Source organism: Triticum aestivum, chromosome 7D, assembly GCF_018294505.1.
Source record: "Triticum aestivum cultivar Chinese Spring chromosome 7D, IWGSC CS RefSeq v2.1, whole genome shotgun sequence".
In the NCBI taxonomy this organism is placed as follows: Eukaryota; Viridiplantae; Streptophyta; class Magnoliopsida; order Poales; family Poaceae; genus Triticum; species Triticum aestivum.
The window spans coordinates 599,721,708-599,740,286 of NC_057814.1; the positions used below are offsets into that span (position 1 = coordinate 599,721,708).

The 18,579-nt window shown below is 43.4% G+C and overlaps 1 long non-coding RNA gene across 5 annotated transcripts; it reads left to right on the forward strand.

Moving 5' to 3' along the window:
• The first annotated feature begins 875 nt into the window (after nt 1–875).
• On the forward strand, nt 876–12,875 carry LOC123168647 (uncharacterized). Of its 5 annotated transcripts, none has more exons than XR_006484457.1 (7): nt 876–1,299; nt 1,423–1,468; nt 1,553–1,613; nt 1,831–1,916; nt 4,326–4,517; nt 11,578–11,704; nt 11,810–12,875. It is a non-coding gene; the product is annotated as an uncharacterized lncRNA (long non-coding RNA). The 5 variants fall into 5 exon arrangements; XR_006484458.1 differs by having other exon boundaries at nt 11,819–12,875; XR_006484460.1 differs by lacking the exon at nt 11,578–11,704.
• The last annotated feature ends 5,704 nt before the right edge of the window (nt 12,876–18,579 follow it).

Below are 18,579 nucleotides of genomic sequence, written 5' to 3' on the forward strand. Positions count from 1 at the left end.
GTCATCATTGAATTCCGAGTCGACTAAAATGACAGCTAATTTTGTTCTAAAATCTGTCATGTGAACCTAAAGTGAAGTAGTAATAAGACTTAGTTTTCAAATAATGATACAACACAAAATAATTAGTATCATGATACGATGCAAAATATACCTGTTCAGGAGTGTCGGACAAACTATCTCCCGTGAAGTACTCCATGTAATTTAACATCCAGAGACCACAAGACCACCTTGATGATAAAGAATTTTTGTTATGCTTAATAACAAAAATATTAATAAAAAAATAGTATCATAAAATGATGATGACTGAACCACACTATCATACCGGATACGCTTGTAGAAAAAGAACTAAACAACGTTTGCCGCTAATATAAATCAAATGACCAAAAGGGCTATCAATAAAATAACTAAATTTCTAACCCATATATGTTTTTATATATAAATCAAATGAACAAAATGGTTATCAATAAAAAAATGAATTTGTGAATGCATAATTATTTTTGAGAGGAACCCATATAATTATTACTTCACCGAATGGGTTGTCGATCATAGATACAAAAATTAAACAAAAGAGACACGGCCGATGATCCATTTGGTCGATGTACTATTATTGGGTGGCGTAATTATGTGATAGAAAATAGACCAGAGGTCAGATTGCAAAAGAGAAAAAAAAGCAACGAAAGAAACACTAATAAGGAGCAGCCGGTGAAAAGTAAAATAAAAAAAGAGCAACAGGAAGCCGTCCGTCGCACTATCACTATCTCGATCTCTCCAGTACACTATCACTTTGCTTTATCCACTCTCACTTCTTCCTCCACCAGCCGCCTCCTCTGTAGCACGGCGCCTACTCTGCAGCACGCCACATCCTCTCCCGGCACGACGCCGGCCGCCCCCCCCCCACCCACCCACCACCACCAGGGCCTCGCCCCGTCTCCTCCTATCCCCTCCAGGGCCTCGCCCCGTCTCCTCCTATCCCCTCCAGGGCCTCGCCCCGTCGGCCCTTATCCCCAGCACGGCCTCGCCCCGCCCCCTCCTCTGACCACCGCGGCCTTGCCTCGCCGCCAACCCCGCGGATCTTCCCTGGATCGACTCTGCCACCTTCATCCTACTGCCCCAGAGGATATCGAGATGTGAGCTGGTCGACACAATTCGGGAGCAGGCATATCGAATTGGATCGAGATCCCGTGCGTCATCAAGTCGCTCTGGGAAGGAGTTCGCAGCTCGCGTACGTGCTCTACAGGATCAGACTAATCTCTCTGTCGCCGCTGTTGTTGGCTTGCAATAGACCAGACTGTTTCAGAGGTCAGTTCATCTATCTATCCTCAAGTAGGCCTTGTATCCATTCCTCTGCTTTTCATGCAGCTTCAGTTTGTACACTTAGTAGAACACACTTCCTGACCAAATGATGGACAATAACTCTTCCAGGTACCACAAAGTGGTTGATTCAAAGTTCGCACTATTTATATCACAGGTAATGGTAATAGGAATTTCAGTTCTTGTTCTTGATCTCCTGTATGTAGAATGTTATTTTTTACATTGCTTGTACCAATTGCAGGATGGTACAAATGGAGAAGTAAAAAATAAGGCCTGGAGTTATACCCAAATAATTTATGCAGGTGCGGAAAGAAACACTTGATCTATGCTCAATTGCCTAATAGTATAACAGAACACGCTCTGCTTCTTCTCCTGTAATATTGCTAGCATAGCTGATACTTCTCATGTAATATTGCTAGCATAGTTGATAGTACAAGTTAATGCGTGACTGCTTACTCTATTTAGCCCTATGAGTGAATAAAAAAAGGTTGAAAATCGTAACGCATTTTTTATATGCAGCCCAATGAAGTGTATCGCCTTGAGCTCCATTATTTAGGCCAGATCTCATGAGAGGTGTTGTGTCAATTGCATTGGCATACAATAAGGTAAATAATTGCATTGGCATACCAAATCTCTTGAACAAATGTGATTCAGGAATGCTATGAGTGATAAAATAAACATAATAACATACCAAATGTGCCCTGTTAAGCATAAATGCGATGAGTTATAGTAGGAGGCGTACCCATCCGTCTAAAGACTGCTCTTAATATATTCTTCTCTTTTCCATGTTGTAACATCTAGATCAATCCACTTATCGGATTTTAATTCCATGTGCTTGGATGCATATTTGAATATATCCTCTAGTCCTTCTAGTTGTTGTACCAACAAATGGAAAAAGTATAAGCATCACAAGTGAGAAATAAGAAAAAGAAGGTTCTTAGAAAAGATGGGGGAGTAGGACTAAGTACTAACCGTATCAGTGAGGTCCTTGCGGCTCATGTATGGGCCTAGCGAGTCGAGCACTTGAACACATTTTTTTCTGGCATTTATAACACATAAATACCAGTGAATGTCGTCCATGTTTATTGGTAAGTATATCTGAAGAAAATGATTATTTTAGTTGTAGAAGTATGTGGACGAATCGGTCGTTCTTGCTGTAGTTCATAGAAATATGTAGAAAAGTAAGACTAACCATATCGTTTTCCAAATACGCTTTGGCTCTGTTTAATACCCATGCTGGTGCAGCATCCATGTCATGTGAGGGCAGATAGCTACCGATCTTCATCATCTTAGAGATGCATGCATTCTCTAAGAACACACTTCCACCTGACCTTACTCGTAGATGCTCCGTAAAAATCATGCAATTTATGTACGTATTTATGACCTACAATTAGAAGTATACATAGTATATTAGATGACACATACTTCTAATTAAATAGCATCTTCATGTCCTAATATACTTACTTCGTCGCCAACCCATTCTTTGGGAGATAGAAGAGATAGTAAATGTCTTTTTTTCAGAAATGCGTCGCCGATGCTCACTAAATTTCTTTCTTTACTTGGTTCGGATCTGATTTTTTCTATAACGGACCAATCATCGCCAGTGCAGGCATAATCTGTCACGATGGCCATAATAACATTTAATGATAATGAACGCAAAAACAATAATATAGCAGTACAAGGACATTGAAGGTTTTGTTCTGTGCCTTGTGGAGAAACAACATAGTCTTGTGCCTCTTAGGCTTGTTATGTCGTCGTATATGTTTCTTTATATGCACGGGCATTGTTAGCTCGTCCTCTATAGTTTGAAGCCCTTCCGTGCCGGGTGTTTGTACCAATTTCTCGTCCTCAATTGCCCCCATTTGTTGACTTGTTTCATTGTGGGTTAATTTCTGAAAACAATATTAGAAGAATTACCCGTATGTAGGATATAATATAATTATAATAGTTTTGGAAGAAATAATTGGAAAAGGAAAGTCACATTTGTATGTTCAGAATCTTTGGCCTCTCTGTTTGCTATGTTTTCTTCAAGAATAGGTGTATATTCTGAGCTCTCCGTGCAATTATTTTCCTCCACTTCATTATTGTTGAGTACTTCACTTGATTCGTCATCTCTCGGTAGCTAAAACACATGGTAGTATAATATTATAACAGATAGAATATCTTTTTGATATGATATTGTACTAAAAAATTTACAAAGTGCTCTGTGGTGTTAGAATTAGAATAGTAATGACATGTGGAAAGAAAACTTGCCTCTGTGGACTCGGGATATGTATCCTCCTGTACGGTTATCACCTCATCAATATGCATATTCTCTGTATCCTCCATAGTAGAGTCTTCTTGTATCAACTGTGCCGACTCATAGTTTGTATCCTCGTCCTTCTTTATGACCTCTTCAACCTGCATATTATCTATATCCTCATCCTTTGCTACCTTGTTGATGCCATCCTAACAACCCAAGTATGACACTTTTAGATAGGAAACCTTGCATAGAAAGAACAGAGATATAATATGTCTTTACCATCTCGATAGCATGGACAGTAGTACCGGATCTGGTTGGAGATTGACTCGCATGGGGCACCGGTGACGGAGGTGTAGACATGGACGATGACGGTGCTTCACCAAGGGCAGATGTGAGCGGCTCAGTGGAGAGACTTGTTGTGGATGTATGTTGGGATGCGGATGAGAGATCGCGAGGGAGGATGGAGGAGAGGTGAAAGTAATGGTATCAGACAATATAAGGCAGAATCGTGAGAGAAAGGAAACTACTATCGCGATAATTGGGGACTCCTGATTGCTATCATCCCCGGATTTTTCTGAGGCCCCAGAATCTTATCTTGTGCTTTTTTTATACTCACACAAAATTATTGGAGTTATTTTCGTGGTACATTTTATATGCATAAATATTGTGATTGGCCCACCTTCCTTCTGTAACCGTGGGCTTAATAATTCAGAAAAGGCACACCCTTTTAATATTTGAGAAACTAATTTTTTCTGTTTCATTTGAAATTTAGCTGATGTATGGTGGTTGCCTTCTTGTACATGAGCAAGCGACTGCGGGAGATCACGACTTGTTCTTTTGATTTTTTTGGTTCATCACATGATCCATCAAGCCAGCCAAGGGGGAGATCAGTTAAGAGGTGAAGTAGAAATTGGAATCGGAATAGGAGGCATATCTTCAACTGGTTTGATGCATGTTGGAAGAGGTATTCTCGCCCACTGTGGTTATCCACCAGTTTAGTCTGTTACATGACTTATATTCTTTTATGAATACTGTATGCATTATTCTTTTGATTTTTTTCTAAAAAAAAGAAAGCATGTGAGCTCGTGTGCTATAGATCCGGGAACGTCCTATTTGCAACATAGTAGTAAAAAACGCCTTTTAACTTCAATATATTCCAGGAATCTCAGTCTTTTGCAGTTTTCGTTACAAATATATCATAGAACATCTCACTTAGGCATTCAAGAATATATTCCAGGAATCTCAATCTTTTGCAGTTTTCGTTACAAATATATCATAGAGCATCTCACTTGGGCATTCAAGAACATGTTTAACAGAACATAATTTCGAAGGGAAAATTTAGATAGTACAGGATACAGCACAAAGCGTTCCTTATTATGTATGATCTGACCCCATGTCGTAGCATCAGTCGACCATGCTCTTCTCTTCCAAATAGGTTTAGAAGTTGCACATGTGGAGACCAGTAACCACAGCAAAGCCTCAATTCTCCTGAACAAGAATATTTCTCAAACCTGATCAACAAAAAATGTGAAGTGATTAGTGTATGACATGAGATACGGCTACAAAAATGAAAAGCTTGTAAGGAGCTAGTTTCATAAGCTGGTTTTGAAAGCGAACATAGTATGTGAAAAGAAATAATGGAATAATGCACCTGCCTCATCTCTCCAAAACATCTCTGTAGACAATGTTCTTGGTGCTTTTCCCGGATTTATCAACATCCTTGTTTGGCTTGGCCAAAATCCGTGTCGTCTCTCTCGACACTCCTCTTGACAATGCAACATATAGCTGCCCATGTGAGAATACTGGCTCGAGAAGGTAAATGCCGACATTTGGGATGGTCTGACCCTGTGCCTTGTTAATTGTCATGGCAAAACTCAGGCGGATGGGGAACTGTTTTCTCTTAAGTTTGAAAGGAAGTGAGATGTCCTCTGAGGGTGACATAGGTATCCTAGGTATAAACACCCTCTTTCCAGCATGCTGACCACCAACAATCTCCGCATCGATTGCATTATCCTGAAAGGCTCTGATCATAAGCCGTGTTCCATTGCATAGACCATTATGAGGGTCGAGGTTCCGGAGCAGAATGACTGGACAGTTGACCTTTAATTTCAAAACATGCGGGGGCAAGCCATTTGGTGTGATTGAGTTCAAAAAATCAATTGTGTAATTATTCTGCAAGTCATCCTCAATTGAGTCAAAACTATGGTATAACTTTTCTTCGCCTGGAAACCTGGAGATCATTTTGTCATTCAGGTCATCGACATGATCGTTCTTGGTTGAAAGAATAGCACGTGCACTCATGTACTCTCTCGATCTAGCATTGGCCTGCAAAGATGGGAAGACATCTTCGATGAGCATGTTAATAGCTTTTTCATCCTCGGTATAGCCAATGACAAAGTCCTCGGGGAAACGGACATAATCGTCGCCAATTGTCTCTTCAGTCCATTGCCTATCCTTAGTAGGTATTCTGAGAACCAAGGATCAGCCTGTGCCCGCATATTGCGCGTGAGACGTATCTTGCGGGTCTTCTCCCAAAGATAGGATCTCAGAAATGTAGCATCTGTTATCTGTGCTCTTGTCCCACGTGTCACAACGGGTAGGACCTGCCTGAAATCACCACCAAAGACAACAACCTTTCCTCCAAACGGCAAAGAACATTCCATTATATCCTGTAGTGATCTATCAAGCGTCTCAACTGCTTGTCGTTTTGTCATAGCGACTTCGTCCCAAATTATCAGGGACGCCTGTCTAAGCAACTCCGCTGTACCACTCTGTTTTGTGAAACCGCACATACTGTTGTCAGTGAGCTTGATTGGAATTTTGAACCGGGAGTGTGTTGTGCGTCCTCCAGGCATTATCGACGCTGCAATACCAGATGTAGCAGTTGCGATCGCGATTTCGCCCATGGAACGCACCTTTGCTAGCAATGCCTTGTACAAGTACGTCTTCCCAGTTCCTCCTGGACCATCAACAAAGAATATCTGGCTTTTTTGTTCATCACATGATCCATTATGTCATTGAAACCAGCTAGCTGCTCATGGTTCAAACTGCTAAATAGATCTAGATGTTCTGTGTCCGCGGTGATTTGCCTCTCCTCTGTTACCTCTCTGTATTCACTGTCATAAGAACCATCGGTCTCAACCAGATCCGGAAGTCCATAGCTCTTAATATCCTTTCCCATGGATTGCAACATATCCCTAATATCTCAAAGGACCATCTGCTCAAGTACCGACTCATTGGATTCATTACGACTGTAGTCCTCACACATTGATGGTAGATGTTTATCCCACAATTGTCGGATTTCTGTTGCCTCGCAAAATACCAATATAGTTGCAAACAACCGTCTTAGGGCAGAAGGCATCTGAAATGTGCATGCCTCTGTCATGCAATCATGAAGAGTCTTGTCGTGCTCAATGAGGCCTAAGTGCTCACATGCCTCTCTGAAGGAAGTGCATAGGTTGCCATTTACTGTTTTTAAATCATCAAAAGAAGTGGCACCTCGAACATGACTTAGCAGCACACGCAAGTAGTACCTCTCTCCTTCAGCAGGGTGTGCATACACAAGTCTTCCAATCTGTGATCTGTTATTTCTTCTCTTCTGCCACTTCTTTTTTCCAGCTATCCATCTATAATGCTCTGGAAACTCTCTGTACAACAATTTCTGTGCTTGCGGATTCCTCCGGTTCATCTCAAAGTATTCGGTAAGCATGGACCTGGATGAAGATGGTCGAGCGACAACATCTTCTAGATTTTCACCAGCTTTAAATGCAATTGTATGCATGTTCGACAAATGAAGCTGGAGCTGCAGCACTGATGGACTGACACCAAACATTTTGAAACCAAAAATCCTGTAAATAGCCTCTGGAGGAGATACGTAGCGTGCATCCCTATATTGTCGGATTTCATTGATGATTCCACCATCATTGATTATGTCCTGCTCGAATGCAAAGGACGTCCGATCATGGCCTTTATAGATGTACTTGAACAAATACTTGACTGCCTTGATGCTCAAGCATGCTTCCACATTAATGTGGCAGTTGTATCGCATAAGCAAAGAAGGGTTGTAAGGGACCACCCATCTATTGTCCAAATTAGCTCCTCTGATCCTAACTCCACGCCCATCGTCCCTCCTCCGATAGATGGGATAAGAGTCTTTCCCTTGTTGTGTGGCATCACAAAAATCTCGCGGATAATGAAACCTACACTGTCCCTCAATCATGCAAGGACAACTCTTTTTCAACTCACCACAGGGTCCGTGCAGCATGTGTTTGACGACCAGGTCATGCAGAACGGGGTGTTTCTCTTTGTCAGGTATCTTTGCGGATATCACCCGATCATAGTCATCTGGGGATGCTAACTTGCTATTTGTTTTCATGATTAAAAGTATATGCTCATGAGGAAGGCCTCGTTTCTGAAACTCGGTGACATGTACATAAGCTGCGACTTCTCCGAAATGCTTACCCTTAGTTAGCAAGTCCATCATATCTCGTTGTTTAGCCTTGTATACTCTTGCCACAAGGTTTGGACGGTCTTGTGGCAGTTGTCCAGGCATCAGATTATGGGTTATCTCCTCCCAATAGGGATTGCAAGTCATCGTGATAAAATAATCCGGTTTACCCCACTGTTGGACTATTGCCATCGCATCCAGCAACCTCCGCTGCATGTCGCGATCACCACCAGGAAACGTACGTGGAAGCACGATTCTCTTGCCAATTCGATCACTGCGTGACTCGCCGGCAACGATGGTGTCAGCAAGACCCTGTAAGAGTATACAAGGTTATGGAAAAGGCATGATTTTCAAAATGTTCTTGTATTACGATGTATTGGAATAAACAAAAGCACCATACCTGGTAGTGATCAGCTCGTATAACCTTTTGATTTTCTGGCTTTGAGTACCAGTCCAACCTCATAGTCTCAATCTTGATATACATATCAACCGCCCACTGTTGGAAAAGGCGCCCACCAAACAAGCTGATGTTAAAAAGCTTCTTCCTGACCTGTAGCTTGAAGCAGTAGTACTCCCTTGCACTAACAAATTTCCTGGATTGTGTTGCATTGACCTCATTGTCACCAAAATCCTCATCTTGGATATCCTCATTATCATCTACAATATTGAACATAAATACCAGTAGACTGGCTGGACTCATAATGACTGACAACATAAGATTTGCTTAAGAATATAAGCAATGATGACTGGTACCTGCATGTAGATCAGTCGCTTGGCCTTCATCTGGCATAAAATTGCCAACTTGTTCCCTTTCATTAATTAAATTATCATCTGTTTGATAGGCGAACCAATTCATAAGTTTCATATTCATTTTTTATTCACAAAGATAGCAAGTATATAAAAACAATTTAATAATGAACACCATACCTGTATGTAAACCAGTGACCCGGTCTTCATCTAGCACAAAGGTGCCAACTCGTTCCCTTTCATTAATCAAGTTTTCATCTGTTTGATAGGTTGTGGAAGTCAAATGTTTTTATTATTCTTCTTAAAGATAGTAAGTAGATAACAAATTAATAATGAACATCATACCTGTATGTAAATCAGAGGTGCGGTTTTCTTGCGGTCCAGAATTATGCGCTGGAAATTGGGTGGTGTCATCGGGGGCCTGAACATACGGCATCCAACGATTCCAACCAGTCTCCCCACGTGGGAAAAACAGTGGATATGACAATGGGTCATAGCACCCATAGTACGCTCTAATATAGAGTGGTCGGTCTCCTTTTTTGGCATGCACGACAACACTCCTGTCAAAACAGTTTTGTGGGTCGCTCCCTTCAACCCATATCGCTGCCACCTGAGAAGTCGTTGGGGCATTGTACCTACGTTGATCCAACTTGATATCTGTGTTTAGTGAGATCTTGTACTCATCTAGATTCGGAACAGACCCAAGGCTCTTGAAAGCCCGTGCATAAGGGTTCTGCTCTAGTATTCCCAGAATTTTCCGTATGAGATCTATATCTAGATCTGGAGACCTATTAGTCCTGTGCACCAAGTTATGATCTGTATCATAAATATAGAGTTGCAAATGCCTAGGGCCATTATCAGCCGGCACCAGCTCATCAAGAGCGTGGTACAACCCCCCACAAGCACGAAAGGTATATACGCCGGTTCCTGCTGCAGTGCTTACTCGACGATCAAGGGTGACTCCAAGACTTGTGAATGAGAAGTGAGAGTTGAAATACCGTATATTGTCTCGAAAATGTTTAGCATCGTCATCACGTTGACTTGTGAACAACCGTTTCAACTCGTCTGGGACCTCGGGAGTAAATAAATCTACTTTCCCCTTTCTGCAACAAAATGCAGGTCCCTCGTATTGAAACCGCAATGCTCCACAGTGGAGACAGTCCCTAACTTTTCTAAGGACGTGGTGATTTTTGGGAAGGTTAATGTAAGCCCTATCATGAGGATCATTTGTTGGTGTTCCATCAGTGTGACGTCGTTCAACTCGGTAGGATTCAAAGTCAACATCTGGATTGGAATATGAAGATTAATTAATATTTTGTTCTGCAGAAAAGACAGTATTATACTATATATGGAAACTCATGATAGCAATAAGGTACCTTGGTGGGCGAACATCCTAGCTTCTTCATCAGGCTCAACATATTCAGTTTCAATAAGGTTTTCAACTCCCAAGCAGTCTATTTAGTAGACAAATATTAGTTTGTAATAATTATAAGATATCCTAAAATAAACATAGAACCATAAATGCATTAATGTGTACCATCCATATTTGTTGTGTTGCCATCGGGCTCCAGTATTCCATATGCATCATCATCGTGGTCGTTGCCTGACAACATATGTTGCAAAATGGGCAAGTATCAGCGATGAATGAAAGGTATGAACCAAGAAGTAGTCAATGAAAGCACCATTATAATTGTTGACTTGATTGTGTCCACATGACGACGCAGTGACTATGTTGTCTCGCCTCATCCTCCTATCAATGGTTTGTCTCAGGTACATATCATTTGTGTGTAGCCAATCACAATCTTCATCAGCTACAAAAACATCGAGTGAATCTCACTTAGGAAATCCAAGATAAGATATACAGTGTTTCATGTAGCTGGCATCACCTGTATCAGATTGGTTTTGTTCTCCGGGTGTAAGCACTACTGTAGATTTGGCTGCACGACGTTTGTCACGTAGGCTTTGCAATATCTCTTCTTTATGTTGCTCATACCGGGCATTTTCCCTCTGCCTCTTCAGTGCTTGTTTTTCTTCTGTATAGTAAGTGTGAATTAGGTTCAAGACAACTTGAGCAACAGAGGTTTATACTATGTACGATGTATGTGTGCATTATGTACGATTGTTAATATGAGCCAGAAATGATTACCATACGAACTGCTGCATCTGTAGGCTTGAAGTGGCGGTCGTAACACAGTCAGTTGGGAGGACTCAATGGCAGAGTTCATATTATTAACATTTTCCTTGTTAGAGACGACAGTATCTGGTGTTGTTAGTGAACATGGACCATGAAGTGGAGTCTGATCACTCATTACCACATCAACAGGCATGCCTGCATCAAAATTGTATTACCAAAGTCAGTTGCTGACACACAAAAGCCGGTAGTATGTCTGGATGTAGGAGAACACATGACCTTCCACAACTGGTGTGTGTCGTTGCTGGGTGATAGCAGACTGCGCATTGGGCATCCCCACAGTGTCAAAACCTGTCGAAAGGGACTTTTAATTAACATGTCTTTAGATGTGATTAATGAAATGTATGATAAAGAACAGAGAAAATTGAGTAACCAGGCGACATGGCCACGGGTGGCTTAGATGGAGTGTTGGTTCCATTTAAAATAGCGGACATAGCTTTCTTACGATCCCTTGCCTCCTTTCTTTTTTTCAATATTGCATCCCTGTTTAGTGCATACCTCTCCCTTTCCCTCTGTCTCTTTAGTTCTTTTGGATCTGTTTTTTGACCTGCGAGGCAATGACATAGTCGGTACTTACATGATCTTAGTAGCTAGGAGTAGGTGATATATGTATTTACCTGAACTGTCGTTGTTCGTTAGGTCCTGAAAGGGAGTACGTACCCCACTACGCTGAGATCCGGACATACTGTCTTCTCAATGGCTCCTGTTCTGAAACACTTCACGAACCCTGCCTGAACTCAGTGTGCTATGCAAATTATGATGTACTGTAAGTATAAAATTACACGTTGTCAGATTAAAAGAGCAATTCCTTTTGTCTTATGTCTGACCAAAAGACGTGCAAATTCAGTTGATCTAACCTGTGCACTGGCAGGTTCGGCAGTAGTCATATGTACTGGAGATGTTGCTGGCTACAGGGGTGATGACACCGGAGGTAAGGCAGTGCACCGGGTCGAGGACGTCGCTGACACTGGGGGCGAGGGCGGCGTCGTGAGGACGGCGTATTGAGGAGAGTTAGGGCTGCAAGGCGGGTCGAGGACGTCGCGGAGACCAGGGGCGAGGGTCGCGTGCCGAGGGCGGCCGGGCGGGGCGGAGCGAGGACGGCGGGACGGCGTGCCGACGCGAGGTTCGTGGCGTGGTGGCGTTGATCGCGGAGATACGGCATTATTCGCTGGATGGAGTTGTCATCGTTGGGATGTGTAGGAGCCTGGACGTGGGAGTCTGCCGGCAGAACATTTCCTTACAACCGTCGATCTGTTTGTATTATGGTTGATGAAACGTGGACAGTTGGATGGTAGTTAGTGGGTATGATCGGACGTCTGGGGTAATTGTGTGTGCACTTTCTTGTGTGGATGTAGGGGAAGTAACGTTTGGTCTTTTAATAGTAGTATAGAAGTATAGATGATATGAAAATTATAATAAGCTAATTAAAGATGGGCAGCACTAGGGATCAGACTACTGATCCCTTGCTCCCATCAGACTAGTGGAGCACCGTAGGATCAGAAGCCTTGTAGCCGTCCAATATTTTAATATGGCCCACACATGGTTTGTTGGTTTGGATCCTTAATTAATTGCTCCGGTTAGTCCTTACACTAAACACGCTGCTACATATGCCAACTATCCTTGCTTCCTAAATCACTGCTTTCATTGCTTTCTAAATCACTACTTCCTGATTGAACACACGCATCAACAAATGGTAGATTCATAGTACTTGGCCATTAGCCAGAAATTGCTTCCCATAAATCACGCCAAATATCCTTTATTATAAAAGAAAAATCTGGTAATTTGTGATTTGCTTCCAACAAACAAATATAAGAAAAAAATTAGTATTCGAGATACTTTTTGTACATACCAACATGATTAGGTGGCATGGAAGCATTATTCTTTCTCGGAAGAAGCATCGTTTTATGGTTTGATGAGAACATATTTATTCCATATTTGTCGACCGTATTGATAGATTTTTTTTTTGCGTCAATAGAAGCATTATTTCTATGCTATATGGTAGCATTTGGATGATTTGGAAATATATTTTGGTGCAGCAGAAACAATATTTGCGTCTGATGGGAACATTTACTTTTTGCAAAATAAAATGTATGGAAGCAAAACAAGAATATACATATGCACAAATTAAATTGATAAGAACATTATACACTTCTATTCCTAAACAACAATAATTTCACTTCTGCATAGCCAGCATCACTGCCTGTTAAACTAGCCGATCATGCGTGAGCTCGATGTGCACCGCCAGTTATTCGTCGTCAAGAAGGCAACCACGAACAAACAACGGAGCCTAGAGGTTGCATCACATTAGCCATTGCCATTGTGCTGGAAATGTAGAAGCATGACTACATCAGGCGGAACAAAATGTCTGCAATAGAAGATCAGTGACAAACAATTAAGCACACACGGTAGTTGTGGAAACAATATTTTTTTGCTGCAACAAGCAAAATGCATGTATAACAACATCGGTAAATAAATTGTATGGGTCTTCCACTATTTTTATAAAAAAACAATAAAAGAAGCCACACTAGCCATGGTTGAAGCCTCTGTTGGAAAAGGCAGTGCCTAGGAGGCGCTTAGGCACGCCTAGGCGCTAGGCAATAGCCAAACGCCTCGCCTAGGGCATAAATGGAGGTCTAGGCAGGGCGAGCAAGGAATTGCCTACCCAAGAAAAAAATCATGCCACATACTGCACTGATATGCCAAACGGGTTATATTTCAATGGCAGTAGACGATAATTAATTTATTTGTACGCCCTAAACTAATATCAACACCCACATAATAATCACAAATACACTAGTAGGAAAAGGGGCTTTTACCCCGGTTCATAAGGGCCTTTAGTCCCGGTTCTGGAACCGGGACTAAAGGGTCGTTACTAATGCCCTAGCCCTTTAAAGGCCGTCCACGTGGCCGGTGCGGGGAGCCCAGGCAGGAGGGCCTTTGGTCCCGGTTGGTGCCACCAACCGGGACCAATAGGCATCCACGCGTCAGCACCTGGCAGGAGCTGAGGTTTTTGTTTTTTTTGAAAGGGGGTGGTTTTGGGGGGTTAATTTAGGTGTTTCATATATTGTGTTAGCTAGCTAATTAATAGAGAGAAGTGTCCTCTCTTATCTCCGTGCTTGGTCAACGCTACGTACTATATACGTATGGAGAGGAGTAGACACGCTAGCTAGTAATCAAATGAAGGAAATAGAAGATCGTCATGAACATATGCATACAGAGAGAAGTGATATCGACCACCTCTCCTTCTCCGAGATATTGGTCGAACAACAAGTACTCGTATATCTATCCGACACTACCGGCTACATATATACAATAATTATCTCTTACAATACAATCTCCTAATTATATTGTAGGAACACAGGGTCCACATAGTATTCTCCGTTTTCAGCGATGACGTGGTCAAGGAAGAATGCCGCCAATTCCTCTTGAATTCCTCGCATACGATCTTCTGCTAGGAGTTCATCCCGCTTCCGAAAAATCTAATTTGAAGAAGAGGGTCAATACATATATATATGAATAAATGAAACTCAACACAAATGATGGTAATAAAATAAAATTATGAATATTATTGCTTACGCACTTCATATTGTTCTTCAGTGTAGCCCCGCTCACAGGTATGGTAGCGGATGGACTCGCAAATTTAGTATCCACAGTAATTATTCCCGGGTTCCTGCCACAACCACTTTACAAGAAATAGAGGTCAATCAAACTGCTAAATGGTATTGATGAAACTACCGCTTGAATCACTAGGAGATGCGCGGAACATGCTACTATAGTACTTACTTTCGGGTGATTAAATTGCAGCTTCTTCGGCAGTCCCGGGGCTTTTGAGGTGAATTTTCTCCAAACCCTGCCAGACAAAGAAAACAATTACTTGATATCAGGAAATGAACAAAGTTGCTGATATGGTGGATAATGATCGATTTAACTTACTTCTGGAGCATTTGAGTCATGTTCGCATAGTCCTGGGGATCTTTTCGTCTCGACTCTAAGACGGTTACTACTCCCGGCTCAAGCTTAATCTCTAGGAGAATATAGTGGAAGCTGCGCATGCATGCATAAGTCATCACTTACATTACCATAACCTGGACTAATAAGGGAAACCGAATATGCACAAGACAGTAACACTCACTTGAAGTTGTAAGGAAAGAGTATTATATCTTTGTTTTGATTTAATACCAACGATTGTAGCAAGTTGGCCTCGGCTTCTTTGGGATGTTTTTCAACCGTATATGCATCTATGAGATTTGTGTTAATGAACCCAATATCACCGATTTGGCTTTTCTTCAATTCGGCGATCTTCAATCTGCATAATATAGTGAGGATAAGTATAAATACATGCAATGAAAGAGCTGACATATATAGAGAGACTTAATGACAGAAGTAGTACTACTTACAGACAGTAGCAAGTGATCGTTGTTTTATCGAGGGCCTTTTGATTGTAAAACTGGAAGAAATCCTCAAATGGAACATTCAGCAGTTCAATTCCAAAGAGGTCATGCTCCGGTTTAACTCTCAGCGTCAAAGTACTCATCCCATCAGACTCTCTGCAGGTTTTCATGTACCAATCATGTAGTCTTCGCATCATCGTGCTTAGAGATCTGATCGTCGGGCAGGTAATCTCCAAGATTGCTATAACCGGGCACCATCCTCGGATCATTAGCGACGATGTCTTTTGACACCTTGAGCGGGGGGCACGATTGGTTCGCTTGTTCGCCAAGCTGGGCAATTTTTTTCCCAGCTCGTCGTTCTTTCATCCTTTTATCACTGACAGTACTTCCCGACCGCTCCGCTTCGGCATATGTCTTTGCAAGAACGCGCTCATAGTTGCCTATCGGCGAAGACTTTGGTGGTTTTGTCAGGGCAGCCAGAGTGCGCTTTGCTTTCACCGGATCTACCTTCTCCTCCGGAGGTGGATGTTTCTTTGCTTTCACCCCTTCAAAGAAGTTCTTCACTTCGGCTCGCACGATCTTCGCGTTCTCCTCCTCGGTCCTCTCATATGGTAACTTCTCTGGAGTCTTCAGAGAAGGACCGAATCTGTATTGCCTCCCGCCTCTGGCAGCTGTACTGCTAGACGCCGGCAGAGCAGACGGAGCGGCTACGGCTGTCTTCTTTCCTTGCTTACGAGGCGGAGGAGAAGGACTACGATGCGCCGGAGCAGCCTCAGCGGCGGCGGGTCTCTTCCGCCCTTGCTGACGAGGCGGAGAAGGAGGAGGCTGGCTGCTCTGGCACGCCGGCGCTGGCGGAGAAGGAGGCGGAGTGCCGCCACGCGCCGGAGAAGGAGGCTGAGTGCCCTGATCACTCGCCGGAGGAGGAGGCGGAGGAGGAGGCGGAGTGCCCTTACTCGCCAGAGCCGTCTAGTTCGGAAGCTTGATGAGCTCCTTCCGCCATAGGCATGGAGTCTTCAGAGCTAAACCCAGCCGAGTCTCCCCTTCACCGGTAGGGTGGTCAAGCTGGAGGTCCTCAAATCCCTCCGTTATTTCATCCACCATCACCCTAGTATATCCTTCTGGAATCCGCCGGCAGTGGTAGGTTGCGCCGGGTTTAGTAGGTAAAACAGAGCCAACAGCCGCCTTGACTTTTAAGTTCTGCCATTCCGCCATAAGGTGGCAATGTTGAGACTCCGTGATAGCATCCACGGGGTAGCTAGCAGGAGCCGCATGCTCCAGCTGAGGCAGCTCGGTGGAAGCCACACTTCTTCTCCGCTGAGATGGCGGTGTAGCTTCAGGGGCAGTTTCGGCATCTCGATTGTCGTCTCGTTCCTCTAGCGGTTGAACCCTTTCGTGCAGCTTCTGAATTTGGATCTGCTCCACTTTTTTTCCTCCTCTCCTGGGTTTTGTAACCACCCGCGTCCAGAAAACCAGCCTTCCACGGAACGGAGCCTGGCGTGCCTCGTGTCCGTCCAGGGTGCTCAGGATTCCCGAGGGCCATTGTGAGCTCGTCGTTCTCTCTGTCTGGAACGAACGTCCCTTGCTGCGCTACATCGATATAGTGCTTAAGCTTCTTGACGGGTATTGCAAGTTGCTCGTCCGTCCAACGACACCTCCCTGATACAGGGTCCAACGTTCCGCCAGCCCCGAAGAACCAAGTCCGGCAACGGTCTGGCCAGTTCATTGTCTCTGGTTCGATCCCTTTATCAAGCAGATCCCTCTCAGACTTGGCCCACTTAGGCCGGGCTTTGAGGTAGCCACCTGACCCCGTGCGATGGTGAAGCTTCTTCTTCGCAGCATTCTTCTTGTTTGTCGCTGACATCTTCTTACTCTTTTCCGATGTCTTGTGGGCCACAAATGCGGGCCAGTGATCTCTGATCTTCTCATACCGGCCGATGAATTCTGGTGTCTCTTCTTTGTCGACAAACGTTTTCAGCTCATTCTTCCACCTCCTGAATAGGTCTGCCATCTTCTTAAGAGCATGAGACTTGATTAATTGCTCTATAACTGGCTTCTCCGGATCCTCCTCTGGCGGTAGGGTGAAATTTGCCTTCAGCTCAGTCCAAAGATCATCTTTCTGCATATCATTGACATAAGACACCTCAGGGTCTTCCTTCTTAGGCTTATACCATTGGTGGATGCTGATCGGGATCTTGTCCCTAACTAGAACCCCGCACTGAGCAGCAAAAGCATCCTTTGTCCGGAGGGGTTCAATCGGTTGGCCGTCGCGCGCGATTGCTGTGATCTCAAACCTTTCATCTGAGCGCAACTTTCTCTTCGGGCCTCGTCTCTTTACCGCAGTTGTGCTCGATCCGGAGGGCTAGAAAAAAGAAGAAAGACGAGTGTTAATTAATATGTGTACATACCAAAACAATGAATGCATCAATTAGCTAGTCGATCAGCACAGGCTTAACTAATATATTTACCTGGCCGGACTCTGTTCGGTCACCGGAGCTGTCACCACGGGCTCCTTCTTGCACCGGCATTGGGTCACCGGAGCCATCATAATCATGTCTTTCCTCCTCCACTCTTCGATCACCGTAGCCTGCTTCTTCACCCTGTTCTTCCAGACCATCATTGTCGTTAAGATACGACAAGATATCACCTCCGGCTAAGATTATGTCCCCCAACACCGCTTCTGCTTGCTCATCTCGTCCGTGCTCCATTGTTTCTGCAAATATTACAACATGGAAATTATTACACAAACATGACAGCAGGGGTAGGAGACCGACATCATTTTTTCTAGGGTTTGGGTGTCCTCGAGAGTTTTGGTCGAGCGAGAGGGCGGGGGGAGCTCCCGTGGTATAAGTTATCACGGTCGAGAGGGGGTATACATATCGACCGTCCATCATGTCGAAGTTATCTGGGAGGGAGTTATATATATCGACAATGACGACATACATACACGGGAAAATAATGTTATCGGGGAGGGGGTATATCGACCCCCCCGACGTGTTGAAGTTATCGGGAGGGGTTTTTATATCGACAACGACGACATATATACACGGGAAAATAATGTTATCGAGGAGGGGGTATATCGACCCCCCCTCGTGTTGAAGTTATCCCCCCTCGTGTTGAAGTTATCGGGAGGGGGTAATATCGACAACGACAACATACATACACGGGAAAAAAAGAAGAAGAAAAAGAGGAGAAGAAGAAAGGAATAGAGGAGAAGAAGAAAAAATAGAATATTTTCTATTTTTTCTTCTTC